This window comes from Nicotiana sylvestris, chromosome 4 (assembly GCF_000393655.2).
Source record: "Nicotiana sylvestris chromosome 4, ASM39365v2, whole genome shotgun sequence".
Lineage (NCBI taxonomy): Eukaryota > Viridiplantae > Streptophyta > Magnoliopsida > Solanales > Solanaceae > Nicotiana > Nicotiana sylvestris.
The window spans coordinates 43,757,470-43,774,226 of NC_091060.1; the positions used below are offsets into that span (position 1 = coordinate 43,757,470).

A 16,757-nucleotide genomic window follows, 5' to 3' on the forward strand; every position below is an offset into this window, starting at 1 on the left:
AAACCAAATAGGATACAAAATAGGCTTTTAAAACCTAGAACACCCTCGCTAGTAGCACGAGGCAAAACGTGCGTCTCACCTCGCTTTAGGCTTCGCGTCGCATGCTCTAACGCGCAAAATTTCCCTCACATACCATGCTTTGTCGCGAACAAAATAGCTTGCATCGTGATCGGTTCCAAACCTGCACTGCTATAGAGTAGCAAGGATGGTCGATGTTGTTCTACCAAATAAAGGTCGGGATCAAATCCACATGGAGTTAATTAGTTTAGAGTTAGGTTTATATCCGAGTAGAGATGCGAGTTTTGCTCTTAATTGTACTTCCACAAATGGTTGGTTTGTTTTCTACTTCTACTTCTATTCTTTAACATGCAATAGTTAAAGCTAAGTAAAATATTTTTGTTGGTTGTCTTCAAGAATTAAAAAGGACTAAGATAGTGACTTCCGCCTAGGTCTTGTTATGATTGGGGTCGTGATATAATCATCACACATAAGTGCTCATTCTATATCTCTCGGTAGTTTGAGTGACTTTGTCCAATTTGGCTTTCTCAAGTCCAAATGAGTGTTCATGCCTAACAAATAATATTGGCTCAAGTCAGGTATTACTATCTCTAGGTTTAACCCTTTAATTGGGGCTATCAATCTCTTTATTTGGAACTTAGTCCCTCTTTCTCAAGAAGAGTCTAAGTCATAAAGGCACGAATCAGTGTTTGCAACTACCAATTTTACAATTAAAGTATGAATCAAGCTAAATATCACTAACCCATAAACAATTAAACCCTAAAATTCAAGGCCCATTAAATACTCACACTAGGGTTTGGTCACAACCCTAGCTATGAATTTTGGAATAACATGTCTCAACAAAACAACGATAGCTGAAAGCAACAGTCTTACAAGAATAGGAAACAAAGCAAATACAACCAAAGCAGAATGGGAAAGATGCAAACAGTACTTTTACAACTCAAAAAGAAAACCCTCCACATGATTAGGAACTCGAAATGCAACAGACCCAGGAAAGGTGTTTGTTTCAGGCTGAGAGCGGAGTGCATTTATTTAACATATCTCCAAAACCACACTGAGACTAAAATCAAAAATCACAATGCTTGAATAAACAAAAGGTAGCAAGTTTTCTTTACTGGAACAATCTTATCATATGACTTTGACTGCATAAAACATGAAATGTGGTGACACCGTATCCATTGCCCCAGGCTCCCAACAAGCTCAATGTCACGATTCTATTCTGTAGAAAGGAGGAAAATTAGTAAATGAAAAACCAGGAAACAAAGAAAAGAAAACTGTTGCGGAGAGATTTTAAAGAAACCATTAAATCATTCATAATAATCCATAGGGGTGGGCATTCGGGCCGTTCGGATTGCTTATACAAATTTCGGTTTGAATTTTCAGTTTTCGGATTGAAGAAAAAACAATCCAAATCCAATCTAAATAAGTTTGGATTGGATCGGATTTTTAAAGTTCGATTTCGGATTAATTAGTTTGGATATTTTGGATTTTCGGTTTTGAGTTTATAAGTTGAGATATTTCTTCTTTTTACAAAAATGAATATTCAAGTGAAGTACTCATGTTAAATTGCTTGAAAAGTTACTTATTCACCCAAATGAAGTATTCAAGTAATGAGATTATTATAAATAAAAAAAAATACAATAGAGACATTAATACGGCAGATAATAGTAGAAATAGTAAAGCCGTGTCGAAATAAAAAGTATTTCACACTAACTTAGTAACTAATATTGAATATATGAGATAATATCTAATGGGTAGGTATTGAACTTATTGCTATTGCCATATGGATAGTTGGCTAAATATAAAGTATAAAAATTTCGAATTTTTGGATAACCAAAAATTCGAAGTATTAAAATATCCAATCCGAAATCTAAAAATTTTAAAAACTAAATCCAAAATCCAACCCGTAATCCGAAAATTCAAACCAAAAAAATCAAAAAATTCGGATTTCAATTTGGATTTCGGGTTTGCCCAAACTATGCCCACCCCTAATAATACATATAGTATATAAGTATACTATTAAAGAGATTAATTTATGTTGGACTAAAAAGAAGGGTATTTTCTTTTCTGAATCTTGGTCGAAGAGTGCAGTTCAAAATGTAAAGGGGAGAATTAGGTAAACTATGCAATTTCGTGGATTTATTGCTATATCAGAAAAATCAAATAATTACACAAGATACAGTTTTACTAATTGAGACGGACGCGGTCATGGATAGTGTATGCCATCTGAAAAAGAATAAAGTCGTGCAGACAAAAGTATAGTGAAGACTATCAATACAAATAAATTCGACTGACCTTTACTGTGTGGCCTTGGATCCAGCTTCAGGAGGGAATATGGTAAGGTTGAATTTGATGCCTTTAGCTATCTTGCTTTCCAGTATATCTTTTGCAGATTTGACCGCGTTGCTTGTGTTCTCCAGCCGCATCTCATGAAGGTTAGGTATATTAGCAAGCTCAAGCGGCACAGCTTCGAGCTTATCACAGGAGATAAGAACAAGGTTCCTAAGCACGGGGAAGTTAAGCTCCGAAGCCTCCCAAGTTTTAAATTCTGCCCTTTCAATCCACAAGACCTGGAGTGCACTAAATCCATTCTTTGGCTTCCAGGAATAACCGGTGAATGCATTTTCTTTCAACTTTAAAACCTTAAGGGATTCCAATTGGCCCAATCTATCCGCCTCTCTCCAAGCAAATCTTGTGTTTGCCAAAGTTAACTTCCTCAATGTACGTACAAGTTGGGAGAATGTTGGAGGGAGATGAAGCACGTCATTCATGTAAAGAACATCATTCAACAGTTTCAGATGTTCCAGGCACTTTAGCTCTTGAAGATTGTTGATTTCACCCTTAGTTTCAAGAAAACCCGCCATTTTCCCTCGAATGCTCAATTTTCTGATTTGACAAGCCTTTGCAAGCACATCTTTCTTGCAACTTTCTGGTGTAACCACAGAAAGAGTTTGTAGGCAAAAAGCTTTTCCTGATGGGGGAGGAGGTGGCAAAATTGCAGGTATGTTGATATGGAGATGCCTCAACTGTAACATGTTCCATATATCTGCTTTTACCTCAAGGGTGGGCTCTAAGGTACTTGTATTAAGTATAAGAGTTTGTAAATTCCAGAATATACCAAAGGGTTCAGGAAGATCTCTGAAATCACCAGAGATAGCAATATACCGCAAATGAATTAGATGGCTAAAATTCCTAGAGAAACTAAATTCGAGGGATTCAATGTCCATGACCCTAATTAGGGGAAAAGCTTTGGGGATGACTAGGATGTTAGGAGACAACTCGATCTTTTTTGATTGTTTTGAGGAAAAACAATAGAATGATCTCACATGTTCTGCAAAAGGTCTTTTGGAGAGGAAGTCATTCAGAATAGAGGGTTGAATGCACAATCGACGATGAGTATCTTGGTCTTGTATGGAAGGAATAACTTGATCGGATGTTAGACGTATTTCCTGGAAAAGCCATTTGTTACCAGCCTCTGTTCTGCAGAAATGATGCAACATGTCGTGAAGACGACATGTTTTAATTTGACCATCAAACCTCCTCTGTTGCAATATCAGTAAATTTCTACTAATAAGATCGTTCAAATAAAACTCCGCTATCTCCTCAAGAGTATATGTGTCCTGGTGCTTTATTAACCCCTCCGCTATCCATAAGCAGATCACTTTCCAAGAAGGAATATCAAATCCTCGAGGAAAGACACCACAGTATAAGAAGCACGTCTCTACTTCGTGGGGCAAACGATCATAACTCATCTCCACACATTTATAGCAGCTTTCTTCTCTATTCATATAAAGATGCTGAACCATATTTTTCTCAACTCTTATCCAATCACTTGTGTTCGGATGACCGATCTTAATGCTCCTGCAATTACCACTACTGCAAATGGTACACCCTCACATTTTCGTGCAATGCTTTTTCCAAGTCCTACTAACTCATTAGGACAAATTCCCTTGCCAAAAACTCTCGCTACCAACAATTCAAAACTTTCGTCTGAAGTCAAAAATTTCAGACTATGAGGATTTGGATTCGCATAGCTAGCCAGACAATTGCCACGCGTCGTCATCATGACTCGATGCCCCTTTCCGTTTTCTGGAAAAACTTTCGTTACAACATCAATGACTGCTGTTTCCCACACATCATCTAAAAAAATGAGACATCTACCTCCTTTACTTGTAAAACCAGATATTACATTAGCTAATTCGTCCACATCCTCATTTTGATATTCTTCGATCCGTTTCGTGAAGAATCTGAGAATATTAAGATAAATATTCTTTATTTTGTAATCCTGGCCGACATAAACTCAAAGGATGCTGAAAAATTCATATGAAAGCTGATAATCATTGTAGATTTTTCTTGCAAGTGTGGTTTTTCCAAGTCCCGGCATACCCACCACTGGAATAATATCTAGATCCTTTGATTCTTTAACAAGTCGCTTGATCAGTTTGTTCGCTTCCTCATCAAAGCCGACCACTCCATCATCCTCCCAAGAAGGACCCTGTTGAAGATAATGAATGGAACGCATCAGAAAGCAAAGCGAGTCATCTTAATTTTTTGCAAGTACAACGGTAAAAATTCTACTGAAACCACTAGTTAATTTCAAAATTTTCTCATTTTTATTTAAACTTTTTTTTTTCATTATGCGCTTAATTTTATTCTAATTAACTTAGTTGTAGTGTATATACTTCGTGTATATATATATAAAGAACAAAACCTTAAAGCGAAATGCTGATCCAATTGATATATACCAAATATGCATCTTTCAAAACTCTTAAATAGAAAATGAGCCCAAATTATTTGATAAGACGTATCAAATGGGGGTAATAATATATTTGCTTACAATTTTAGAAATTTCTCTTTTTTTATGTTTTGATTATTCACTATTTTATTCTAATTTACTTACTTGTAGTGTATATACTGAACTTTCAAAATCAATCACTGAATCCATGTATAACAGAATAATATAATTTTTTATGTGTAGAATTATGACAATATAAGGAATTAAAGCTAAGTAATCGATTTTAGAAGTATATGCAAAAGCATTATAATTGTGTATAGGACTTCTATTATATAGTGATCATCCCAAATTAAATCATATTATTTTGTGTCATATCAATTTACTCGTACTAAATATATTATTGTTGTAATTACATCATGTTTGTGTATTGGTAAACACACGGTCTTAACACGTGTATTATCAGAAGAGGACAATAGTTGGAATGTAGATCAAGAAGTTAGAAACTCGACAGATAAAAGACTCATCGGAAGATCAAATTAAATACCCGGCTATTTTTCGGATTGATATGTTCCTTTTAGCCTACAATTACAAATTTAATTGTTTTATCCTAATAAATTTTCTATTATTAATTAATGCATTGATAATGATTGGACCTTGAATTAGATTGGAGAGCCCGATAGAAAATCTAAATAGTTGTGAAAGGAGGCGCCTTCTATTTCATCTGCTATTTTTTAGGAATAATTTTCTTTTTGAGTATATCGAGAGAAAAAGATTTCTTTTCTAAAACTTCAAGTTGATTTAAAAATTTCTTATTCAGTTTATTACTTTTTTCTTTGTTGGTAGAAATTTGCTTGTCCATGCGTAAAATCGAAATTATTGATATGGGTCTTTCCCACAAAAAAGGGGAATCTTGTGTTCCAATAGAAGCAGAAGTGACGTGAATTATTCAAGAATCGAAGTCAATTTGCTTTAAATAAAGAAGATATCAATGAACTCTATGAAATAGTTTTACGGGATTCAGCCAATTGTCCTGATCGTGGAATATCGTTCAGAAATAAGAATCCGGATTATAAAAGGATTTCCTGAAAATTATTTTTAGTATAGAATGAGTCAATTACCCCCGCTCAACGATTAGGATTTTTCTTAATCTATTTTTTCCTCTTCTTCCATTTTCTTCTTTCCCCTCTTTCCTCTTCTTAATAAGTATTCACTTCCATTGATGCTTTTGATTGCAAGTTAAGGTGTAGATACTCAAGATTTAGCTATAATTTTGGTGGTTGTAAGAATTTAGAAGCAGCAAATAAATGTGGAGTACTGAGATGGGTATAATTTTCAAAGATTTGTGTTGAGAAAGTTTGAGCGGATGACGAGATTAACTGTGAGGATTGCATTGTAAAGGAGTTGGAAAGTAGGCATATTCCTACTTACTGCTAACAAACTTCTGCAGTAAAAAACCCATTTTCATAAAAAATTTGGGGGAAGATGTGTTATTTTGGTTTTGATGGAGTGCGTGAAATGGTAATAGGTAATGATGTCCATCTCATTGAAGAAGTATTAGGTGATGATGTCCATCTCATTGAAGAAGCATTAGGCATGTGCCTAATAAGAGTTTTCTTTGGTTTGGTAGCCAACCTTGTTGACTTGGTTTGGTTGGTAGTCAACCTTGTTGAATTAGTCTGGTTTGGTAGCCAACCTTGTTGAATTTCTTTGGTTTGGTAGCCAACTTTGTTGAATTGTGAAAAGTGTGTGTAAATTGTCAAATATTGTAGGCTTTAGAGGGTGAAGCTTTGGCTATAAAAGGAGAGCTTCAACTCTCATTTCTTCACACCAACAAAGAGAGAAAGAAAGAGTGAGGTTTCACAGACAAGGTATAAGAAAATAGTCTGTGAGGAAAATAGAGAGTGAGCGATATTGTAGTGAGGTGGGAATATCAAAAGAGGGTTATTTCTTTTGAGTGTTGTAGTGGTCTTTGGAGTATTTATCTCCGACCTACAAAGTGTAAAATTCCTTACTATAGTGATATCAGTTGCTCCTCTCGGGGTCGTGGTTTTTCCCCTTATTCATAAGGGTTTTCCACGTAAAAATCTTGGTGTCATTGTTACTCTTTTATTCTTGTTAATTACCATATCTCGGTGCTACATTATTATTCCGCTTTATTACCGTGAATATTATTTTGGTAAGGGGTTTATTCCCAACAATAGGTGGACCGTGGAGGAAGATTGAGGGACGATATTGGCTTCCAAGAAGAATGGGTCAGATCTTTTTTGGTCTGGTGGGGGCTCTGTTGCCATAAGGTTAACGGTGGTTTGTTCTCATGTTAGCGGCGGCTGCTGGTTTTTGGTGGTGTACAGCGATGAGTGAAGATGGATGGCGGAGTAGCGGTGGTGGATTCCGCCGGTAAAGAAGCGGTGCTGGTTTTTGGTGATGTCTATTTCTTAATATTTTTTGTGCAAAGAAATAGACACACAGTTTATATAAAACAGTTTGTCTGAATCTTTACCCTCGAGTCTTGCAGGTATTATTTTTAATATATGAAGCCGATAAGAATCAGAAAATATATACATGTAAAATTAAGTTGTGCAAGCTGAAATAGAGAGACAAGTGTTAACATAATAGGGAGTGTTTCTTATTTATTTTTCATCATTATTCTAAAAAATGAATTGCTCATTATTATTATTATTACAACAAGCTCATCTATTTTTGGTTTGTGATATACAGAAGAAGAAAAGTAGCTGCTTTTGAGTTTCAGGCATACCGGCGTCGCTTCCGAGGCGCCTATTTTAGGCAGTTCATTAAATGCTTTGGGCTGAAAAGCTTGTTGATTGTTTTCGCGAAGTTCCTTCACTTGCTCATGGATGCCTTTGATCTCAGCTGCAAGATTCCTGACTGTAGCCAGATGGGCCACGTCCAGCAACCTTCCCATTTTACTTTTCTCTTGGTGAAGCTTCGCCTGAACAAGGAACTTATCAATGGCATTCTCAGCTCTATGCACCGTTTTCTGAATCTCCTCCCCCAACAGTTTCCACTGAGTTCCGTCACTGTGGTATTTTGCAGCATCGTCAAGGAAGGCTTTTAGGCGTTGAACTTCTTCCAGCAGATTTTTAAAGTCTCCCTCAACACCTGCAATCAGCTCCACATTTTCACTTAATAGCTGCAACAGGTTCTCCACCAGAAAGTCCACCACTGCATCTGCCATCTCTCTTTCTTGGATAAACAAGAACGTATCTGAAAAAGATAATTTTTCAGAGGATAGTGTTTTCAGCTTGTAGTGATGAGACCTTCACTTTACCCCTGCTAGCTGTATATAAAGGATGAAGTGTCATGTAGCCGAATAGTTTCTCTCTCTCTTTTTTTTTAAAAAGTTGACTCGCATTCGAAATTATTTAAACGGTCTTTCTGTAATACAGTATAATTTTTAATGCATCGAGAGACAATTTTAACAAGTCTGTACAGTTGGTAGCCCATGAAAATATTTGCAAGGTGATTCCATTACTCTGTGGGCTCTCAGCTCTGGCCGTTCAATGTTAAGGTAGTTTCATTGGTACTTTAATTTCCTTGAGACTCTTCTTGTTTGTATTAGTTTACCAGTACAAGAGATCCTTGAGAAGTTCTATATTGTGTTTTATCTCCTTCATAAGATAACGTGAGAGGCTGAAACCCAAAAAACCGGTGCCAGTCCAGATAGATAACATGGAGCTAGTGTCATTAATTAACACATATTATTACTATTATTTATTGAATATTTTGGTCGCTTAGGGCCGGTTATTGGCTGAATACTCCACGACCCCACAGCGCTAATGACGGGAATGACTTGATTATAAAATGACTTTGGCTTAATTACTTCAGCCAAGTCGACGATTGATTAATTTTAAATAGATTCTTTTGAAATTATTATGTTTACTTACCGCTAGACCTGGATCAGGCCGGCAGCCATGGCAAGCTGCATCTCACATTGTTGTTTACCCGTAAAACACAGTTCATGAATTTGTTTCTGGTTTCTAGACAAGCAAACTAATTTGATCCTAAAATAAAGAAATAACGAAAGAAATATATAATACTTAGTCTTAAAATGTAGATGAAATAGCAGAGTTGATGAATCGGGGAACAAGGTTTCCGGGCACAATAATGATGAGATCAAAAAGCGAGAAAGTTAAATTGTATTTAAGTTCTGTATAGAATGTAATATAAGTTAGTCAGAGAATTCGTGTCTTTTACAAAGATAACTGAGCTCTCTATTTATAGTTGGGTCTAGGGAAGGAGGTCCTAGGATCGTTCCCTCCTTTAATATCAATTATGAGAGTCATTGATGAAGATATAACGGTGGATATAAATGCCAAATTTCTTGTAACGGGCAGTCGCCCTTAATGATGCAAAATATTTTTTATTAAATGCTACCGGACGCAGAGCATTTAATACACCTTTATGATCGTTATTCCTTCCGGTGATAAGCGGAATAACTGTGTTCGGTGGCCATCTCCGTCTTGGGTTTTACGTGTTCCTTCAGATGACCACGTGTCATATTGTATTTTACCCTATACAGATAGTCTCCCTACTTTCCGGTGACATAATTTTGTGTTACCGGAAAGTTGGTAGAAACACTCTTTTGGCGAGAATTATTATAAATTCCTTTGAAAGCTTCTGACGGTTGATTAGACTCACATCTCTCTGCATTTAATGCCCCAAACATGCGTCATCCCATGATTCAGCACATTTTTTGCCGATTATCAAGGTAATCATGGCCATGAATTTTGCCGCCAAAATTTTACTTGCACGCATCAACCTTCTCCTATGCACTTCATATTTCTTCCCTTCTGATTTGTATCTTTTATTCTCCATCTTTTTTCTAATTCTTTCCAAACAAAAACTATTTTCCTTCTTCTTATTTAATGGCTTCTTCTTCCAAACGCATTGGTTCTTCAAAGAACAAGAACAAGGCCGAGGACTCTGCTCCTCCAACGGTGGGTTCCATCATCCCAAGAAGACTCAGAACCACAAAGGATTTTAAAGAGAAATTCCCTACTGCTAACCCTCGTACATGGGCTATTAGTAGATATCCTTATTCCATTCGTCCTTCCAGTATTCCTACTGTGAAGGAAGACTGTCGCTGCCATGAGTTGGACATCATTGCTCCTGATCTATCATAGCGAGTGACCCTTCCCAGGGAAGAATTTACATATTTTATACATATCCCTTTACTTTAGGTGTGTTTTCTTTGAGTGGAGAGCTTGATTCCGTAATTGCGAAGTTTTGCCTCGCTACCAAGTGTGCTTGGCACAGGTAAGTCCTTCAGTATGGAGGACGGTTGCCTGCCTTCGACACTTGTGCCAGGAGACTGGAGAAGAGCTAACATTAGCTCGTATGATGAACCTTTACTCCTCTGAAAATACGGGCACCATGCTCTATTGACTAGCATGGATGATGATAATGATCGTGGGTGGATGGAACGGTTCGTTGCAGTTGCCACCAATAATATCATTCAGTCAATGGCTTAATCCTTTCTGGTCACTTGGAACCGTACTGGTAAGACCTCCATTTAGTATATTTTCTTTCACTAATTATTCTTCCATGGTCGTATTGATTCTTCACCCTTCGTATGTTTTAGCAACTCGATGGACTCCACCGGTGGTGGAAGGCTTGGATCAGTGGGTTCAGAAAATCATGGACGTTACGACGCCTGAAACTCGTTTGTGGAAAGAACTGGCCCTTAAGTAGGGGTGGAAGGCCAACAATCATGGTAATTTTAACTTACTTTGCCTCCATTTTTTATGTGAAGTACTTGGTTGAACCCTTTTGACTTGTTCATGAAATTAGGTCTACCTGCGGGCTCGGTTGTTGTCCCATATGAGGATGTCTTTGCTGATCCTGCTGATGTAGCGAGGCTGCTTCAGAAGGCACTTATTTGAATAGGCATCTCTGGGCCTGCTTCGAGCGTGAACACTTCTTTACGGAGTGCCCAACCGGAGGACAAACAACCAATAAGAAGAAGTTTTTTTGTGATCGGGGAAAAGAATAAGAGGTCAAAGACTGATGCCCCTAAATCATCTCCGGTAGTGATGGTGACTTGTTCTCCTTCCGAGCAGGTCATAAAAACCGTGATGATTAATGATGATGATGATGATGAATTGACTGATGAACGAGCTTCTCTTTATAAAAGGCGACAATCCTCATTGTCTCAACAGGATGCTTGTTATGACCCGATAGGTCATCTAGAGTTTTAAACCCTAATTCTGTGTTTTGAAGCCTCCAATAGCTTCTTTAAGCCTTCCTCGATTTGCATGTGCAACCCGATTATCTTTTAAGGAAGGCTTTTATATTAAAAATTGATAAAAATATGAAATTTTGCCTTAGAAATCCATTTGAATTGATTTCAATCAACATTTTGAGTAAACTGATCCGGACCGGTATTTTGATGGTCCCGGTAGGTCCGTATTGTGATTTGGGACTTGGGCCTATGCCGAGAATCATATTTGGAAGTCCCTAGCTCGAGTTATCGCTTTTTATCGAAATTTTGAAGTTTAAAGGCTTAATGAATCTAAAGGTTTGACCAATATTTGACTTTGTCGATACTAGGTCCGTATTTTGGTTTTGGAACTTGGTATAGGTTCGTTACTATATTTATGACTTGTCTGTCAAATTTGGTGAAAAACGGAGTTGGTTTGACATGATTCGGACGTCTGGTGGTTAAATTACAAGTTCTAAAGTCTTCTTGAAAATTTCATTTGATTCGGTGTCTGATTCATAGTTCCAGGTGTTATTTTGGCGATTTGTTCGTGCGATCAAGTTCGTAAGATATTTTTGGACTTGTGTGCATATTTTGTTTGGAGCCCCGAGGGCTCGGGTGAGTTTCGGAAAGGCCACAGAGTGAGTTTGGACTTAGAAAAATAACTAGTGTTCTTCAGTTTCTGGTGCAAGCCTCGGACCTTGCAATTACGAGGTTAGGCTTCACATTTGTGATATGGCAGAATCCCTGTCAGATTCGTATTTGTGAGATATTTCCTCGCATTTGCGAAGAGTATCTGGGCACCTCAGGTTCGCATCTGCGAACAAGTCTTCGCTTTTGCAAAGTGGGAGGGGGGGGGGGGGCTTAGTCACATTTGTGATCATTTGGGTCGCATTTGCGAACAAATCATCGCAAATGTGATGATAGCAGAAATGTTGGGATTTATGGGACGGGGGAGGGGGGCTTAGTCGCATTTGTGATCATTTGGGTCGCATTTGCAAATAAATCATCGCAAATGCGATGATAGCAGAAATGTTGGGACTTCGCATTTGAAAAGAAATTTTTGCATTTACGGGGTTCGCAATTGCAAACCACTGGCCGCAATTGAGACATCTACGCGTGGTCAAAAGCTGAGATAGACGAGAATTCTCTCATTCTTTCAAATTTTCAAACCTAGAGAACCCTAGAGGCAATTTTCCCATGAGCCCTTCTTCCCCAATTCATTGGTAAGTGATTCTAACCTATTTTCTTTCAATCTTCCATTACATTTTCACAAGATTTCAACCTAAAATCTAGGATTTTCATGGTGAAAATTGGGGGTTTCAGAAGAATTATGGATTTTTGTAAAATTGAAATTTAGACCTCAAATTGAGGTCGGATTTCGAAACAAATTATATAACCGAGTTCAGGGGGTAAATGGGTAATCGGGTTTTGGTCCAAATTTCGAGTTTGGACCAAGCGGGCTCGGGAATTGACTTTTGTTGAATTTTTCAATAATGACCTAAATTGAACCTTTTTTATTTGTGGGTAGTTTCTAAGGCTTATTTTGAATCATTTGGTTGATAAATTGCTAGATTTGGTTGGTTCAGAGGCTTGTTCAAAAGGCAAAGCCGTGTTTGAGCTTTGAGTTGGTTTTTTGGAGCGAGTTAAGTGTCGTGGTTAACCTTGAGTTGAGGGATTAGGACTTATTTGTCTATTTGCTACATGTCTAATTGTTAGGTACAACGTATATATGAGGTGACGAGCACGTATGCGTTGTTGTTGGTCAAAGCATGTGGATGGGACTTGTTTCTTGTAATTTATTTCTTTCTTTGATCATGCTATCCATGTTTAGACTAGTAATTACTAAATTGAATGTTCTCTCCACATTTATGAGCCATCTGTGATAATTGAGTATTGTTTCTGAAGTTGAGGTTGGCATTATGGAACCACTATTGACGTAAGGTCTGTTATTGCTTATTCTATTTCCCTTTTGCTATATGTTGATTATTACATAGTAAGGAAGAGTTTTAATGCACTAATGCTGATGCCGTGCCATATTTGTGAGTTAATGCATGAAGGGTGATGTTGTGTCATAATTGAGTGTTAATGCACGAAGTGTGATGCCATACCATAATTTAGTATTAATGCACGAAAGATGATGTCGTGCCATAATTTAGTGTTAATGCGCGAAGGGTGATGTTGTGCCATATTGTGAGTTAATGCACGAAGGATTATGTCATGCCATATCTATTGTTTCATGATAAAATTGAGAGTAAAAGCACGAAGGGTGATGCCATGTCATTATTACTTTTCCATGGTGAGGCTGAGAATAAAAGCATGAAGGGTGATACCGTATAGTTTTATTCATTATGTTTTGTTCATCTTGTTGGTTAAAGGTTTATTTGTTTCTTCTTCTTCTTCTTCTTCTTCTTCTTCTTCTTCTTCTTCTTATTATTATTATTATTATTGTTATTATTATTATTATTATTATTATTATTATTATTATTATTATTCCCTGCTGTTGTTACCGCATCTTGCACCACTTTTCGCATGTCCCCTCCCAATAGTACTTGTTAATTCTTTATTTGTTGCTATGTTGCTCCTATATGTCTGTCCGTATAGGTTTATTCATGTGGGTGTCCTATCATAGCCTTGTCACTACCTCATCGAGGTTAGGCTCGACACTTACGGAGTACATTGGTCGGTTGTACTCATACAACACTCTGCATTTCTTGTGTAGATTTTGGTACTGGTCCCAGCTGTCTATAAGGCGTATCAGCTCGGATTGGCATTTGGAGACTTGAGGTAGATCTGTTGGCGTCTATAAACCTTGAAGTCCCCTTTCATTTCCCATATTTATTGTTCTTTTCATTCGAGACAGTTGTATTTATTTCAAACCATATTTGTAGAGACTCTAGAAGCTCGTGAACTTGTGACTCCAGATCCGGGTTGTACTAGAAATTAGATTTTTATGCTATTTTGTACCTCATTTTAGCTTTACTTCTGTTTAATTGGTTAAATTGTTCAAAGTGGTTAAAATTAACTTAAAGATCCTCTAATATTGGCTTGCCGAGGAAGTGAAATGTTAGGCATCATCACAGTTACGATGGTGGGAATTCCGGATCGCAACAAGTTGGTATCAGACTAGGTCTCACAAGTCACGAGTAAGCTTAGTAGATTCTGGAGGATCGGTACGGAGATGTTTGTACTTATCTTCAAGAGGATATGAAGTTTAGGAACAAATTTCACTTCTATTCTTCTCTGTCGTGCGATTTTATTCTATCTTTGCTGATTGGGCTCTTCTATTCTTGTCCTCCCAAAGTTGGCGAGATCACATACTGCATCTTTAGCTGGGCAGCAGCCGGAGCCCTTGTTGATACCCAATTTTTTCCTATATATTTTCAACATGAAAAATAACTTCAAAATAACATATATATGCATATATAAGCATGTCTAAATGTTCTATATTTTTTTCATAATTTTGTAAGGTTTTTAAATCGATTTATTTCCCTTTTTCATCCATAAAATCCCAATAATTATGTCCAAAATTATTATTTTTTGATGATTAATTTATTGGATTTTTATATTTATTCCAAAATATGGCTAAGGTAATTTTTACAATTTTATTTAGTATTTTTCTAAAGCTAATTGCATATAATTACAATATTAGCCATTTTAAGGTTTAATTGTGTTCTATATTCATAAAATTAAGCCCTATATTTTTAAATTGTTATTTACATGTTGTGAATCATTTTACCACTTTCAATTTATTTTCAAAAATTTATTTACTAGGTCGTTGATCATTCAGATTAACGGTCACCATTTACCCTTCCATAATTAAACCCAAATGACCACTTACCCTAACTCATTTCTCACCACCCGCCACTCTTGAATTCCCTCTCAATTCTCTTTGCAGCCTCACATAAACCCTAGCTGCCGCCACCCAGTTCCACCCTAATCCACCTCAATCCCCACCTAATCCATGGACTCTCATGGCTGTTTGAGAGGTGTATCGGTCTCTTATGGCTCCTGGGTGATTGTTTCCGTGATTTCATGGCCAGATCTCAAAGAGATCTGGTCCAGTCTTTGTTCAACTTCTATCTCTGGTCTTTTTCCGGCCATCCATGGCTGTTCAAGTCAGATCCTTGACTTTTTCGGCTAGATCAGTAACTTTCAAAGTTTTTCTCACTTTTTCTAGGTTTTTCTGAAACCCTAGCTTTAAGGTCTTTTGATTTCTTTCAGATCTATCTTAGATCTGTGATTATTATGAACTTCTTAAGTGTTTTCTCGAAGGTTCTTCGATTTTCTTTCAAAATGACTCTTCATTTTTCAACGATTAGGGTTTCTTAAAACTCTTTTTAAAGATCTCTCCTTCGATTTTCAGTTTTGTTTATGATTTTACTATGTTCAAACGACTTGTTTATGCTTTCTTTCTACTTGATTCAGCATGTTGAAAACCCTAGGTCTTTTTGGTGTTATCCGAGTTCTGAAATTGTTCTTGTTTGTTTGAATGTATACTTGTTCGATTAAATTCTTTGTTTCTGACTCTCTTTTCCTTGTTTGACTTATCTGATTCTGAGTTCTTATCATCTCTTAAACTCGACTACTCTTGAAGCCCTAATTTCTTAAAATGGTTTTCCTCACTTATTACTACTGTGGGACCTTTACTTGTTTCTCACTTTCTTACTTGTTAGTTTGGTTCTCTGCACTTTGGTTCTATGTGGCTACTTGACTACTGTGCTTCGAATAGGTTTCTTTTACTACTGAATCCTAGCTTACCCCTACTACTACTGTATGTTTGTGTTGCTTCTTTTTGTCAACATGTTCGACCCTGCATGCCTTTTCATTCCTTGCTATTTATATGTTGAGGTGCAGAATCATGACCCTTTCTTGATTAATTCTGACTTCCTCAATGTTGTGACTGATTGCAAAAGGTTTTCTTATGAACCCTAATTTTACTCATTTCTTTAAAATTAATTGATTCCCCTCCTTTAATTACTATGATGTTTTACCTTGCTGAATACTTTCCCAAAACTAAGCATATTTTGTACTTAGACTCAATTATTTACTTCATACTTTTACTGCCTCCTTATATGGCAATAATCAATCTGTCTCAAACTGATTTCTTTCCTTAATTAACCCTGTTAGTATCCGTTTGAGCAGTAATCCTTTGATTAAAGGAGAGTACTAGTGTTAATTGATTCTAATTGTGGTTATTTCCATGTTTGAGTTAAAACTTTACTAGTTACCTTATTCTTCACTCGTTTTCAAAATTATAAATACCCTATCCTTTCTTCTTTCAAACAAACAAACAATTGAGTTCAAACACACGCACTTACACTCAATACTCTCTCTTTCTCTACTAGTACTTGTGCTACTGCTTTGTTTAGCCGGCTGAAAAACAAGGCTAGACTATGGAATCTCGCTTACTTTTCCTTTCTGCACTTTGCTTCTCTACTAGTATGTTTTTAAAGCCTCAACAACAACATGCTACTTTAGTTGCTTCAGTTTCTTTCACTCTTGCCTGCTTCCGCTTATGTTTCTGTAGTCAAGTTACATAATTAGCATGATGTAATATGTTCCCTCCCCTTTAGATTAATGCTTCCCTATGTGTGTAATCTATCAGCCATTTGTTGTGTACTTGCTACCTTATGAATCCCAAACCCCCATATCCCTTCTATGTGTTTGTGTTCTTTTGGCCGGTTTGTGGCCATGCTAGCATCAACTATTGTTGTGCATGTCCAAACCAGACCCCTGCGGGGGTTATGTGCTTACAGACAAATGTATTCCCAAAATCCCTTG

General features: G+C 36.9%; 1 pseudogene; it reads right to left on the reverse strand.

The window, feature by feature from the left end:
• Nucleotides 1–854: 854 nt before the first annotated feature.
• LOC104238801 (putative late blight resistance protein homolog R1A-3) lies at nt 855–7,949 on the reverse strand (annotated as a pseudogene).
• Between the last annotated feature and the right edge of the window lie 8,808 nt (nt 7,950–16,757).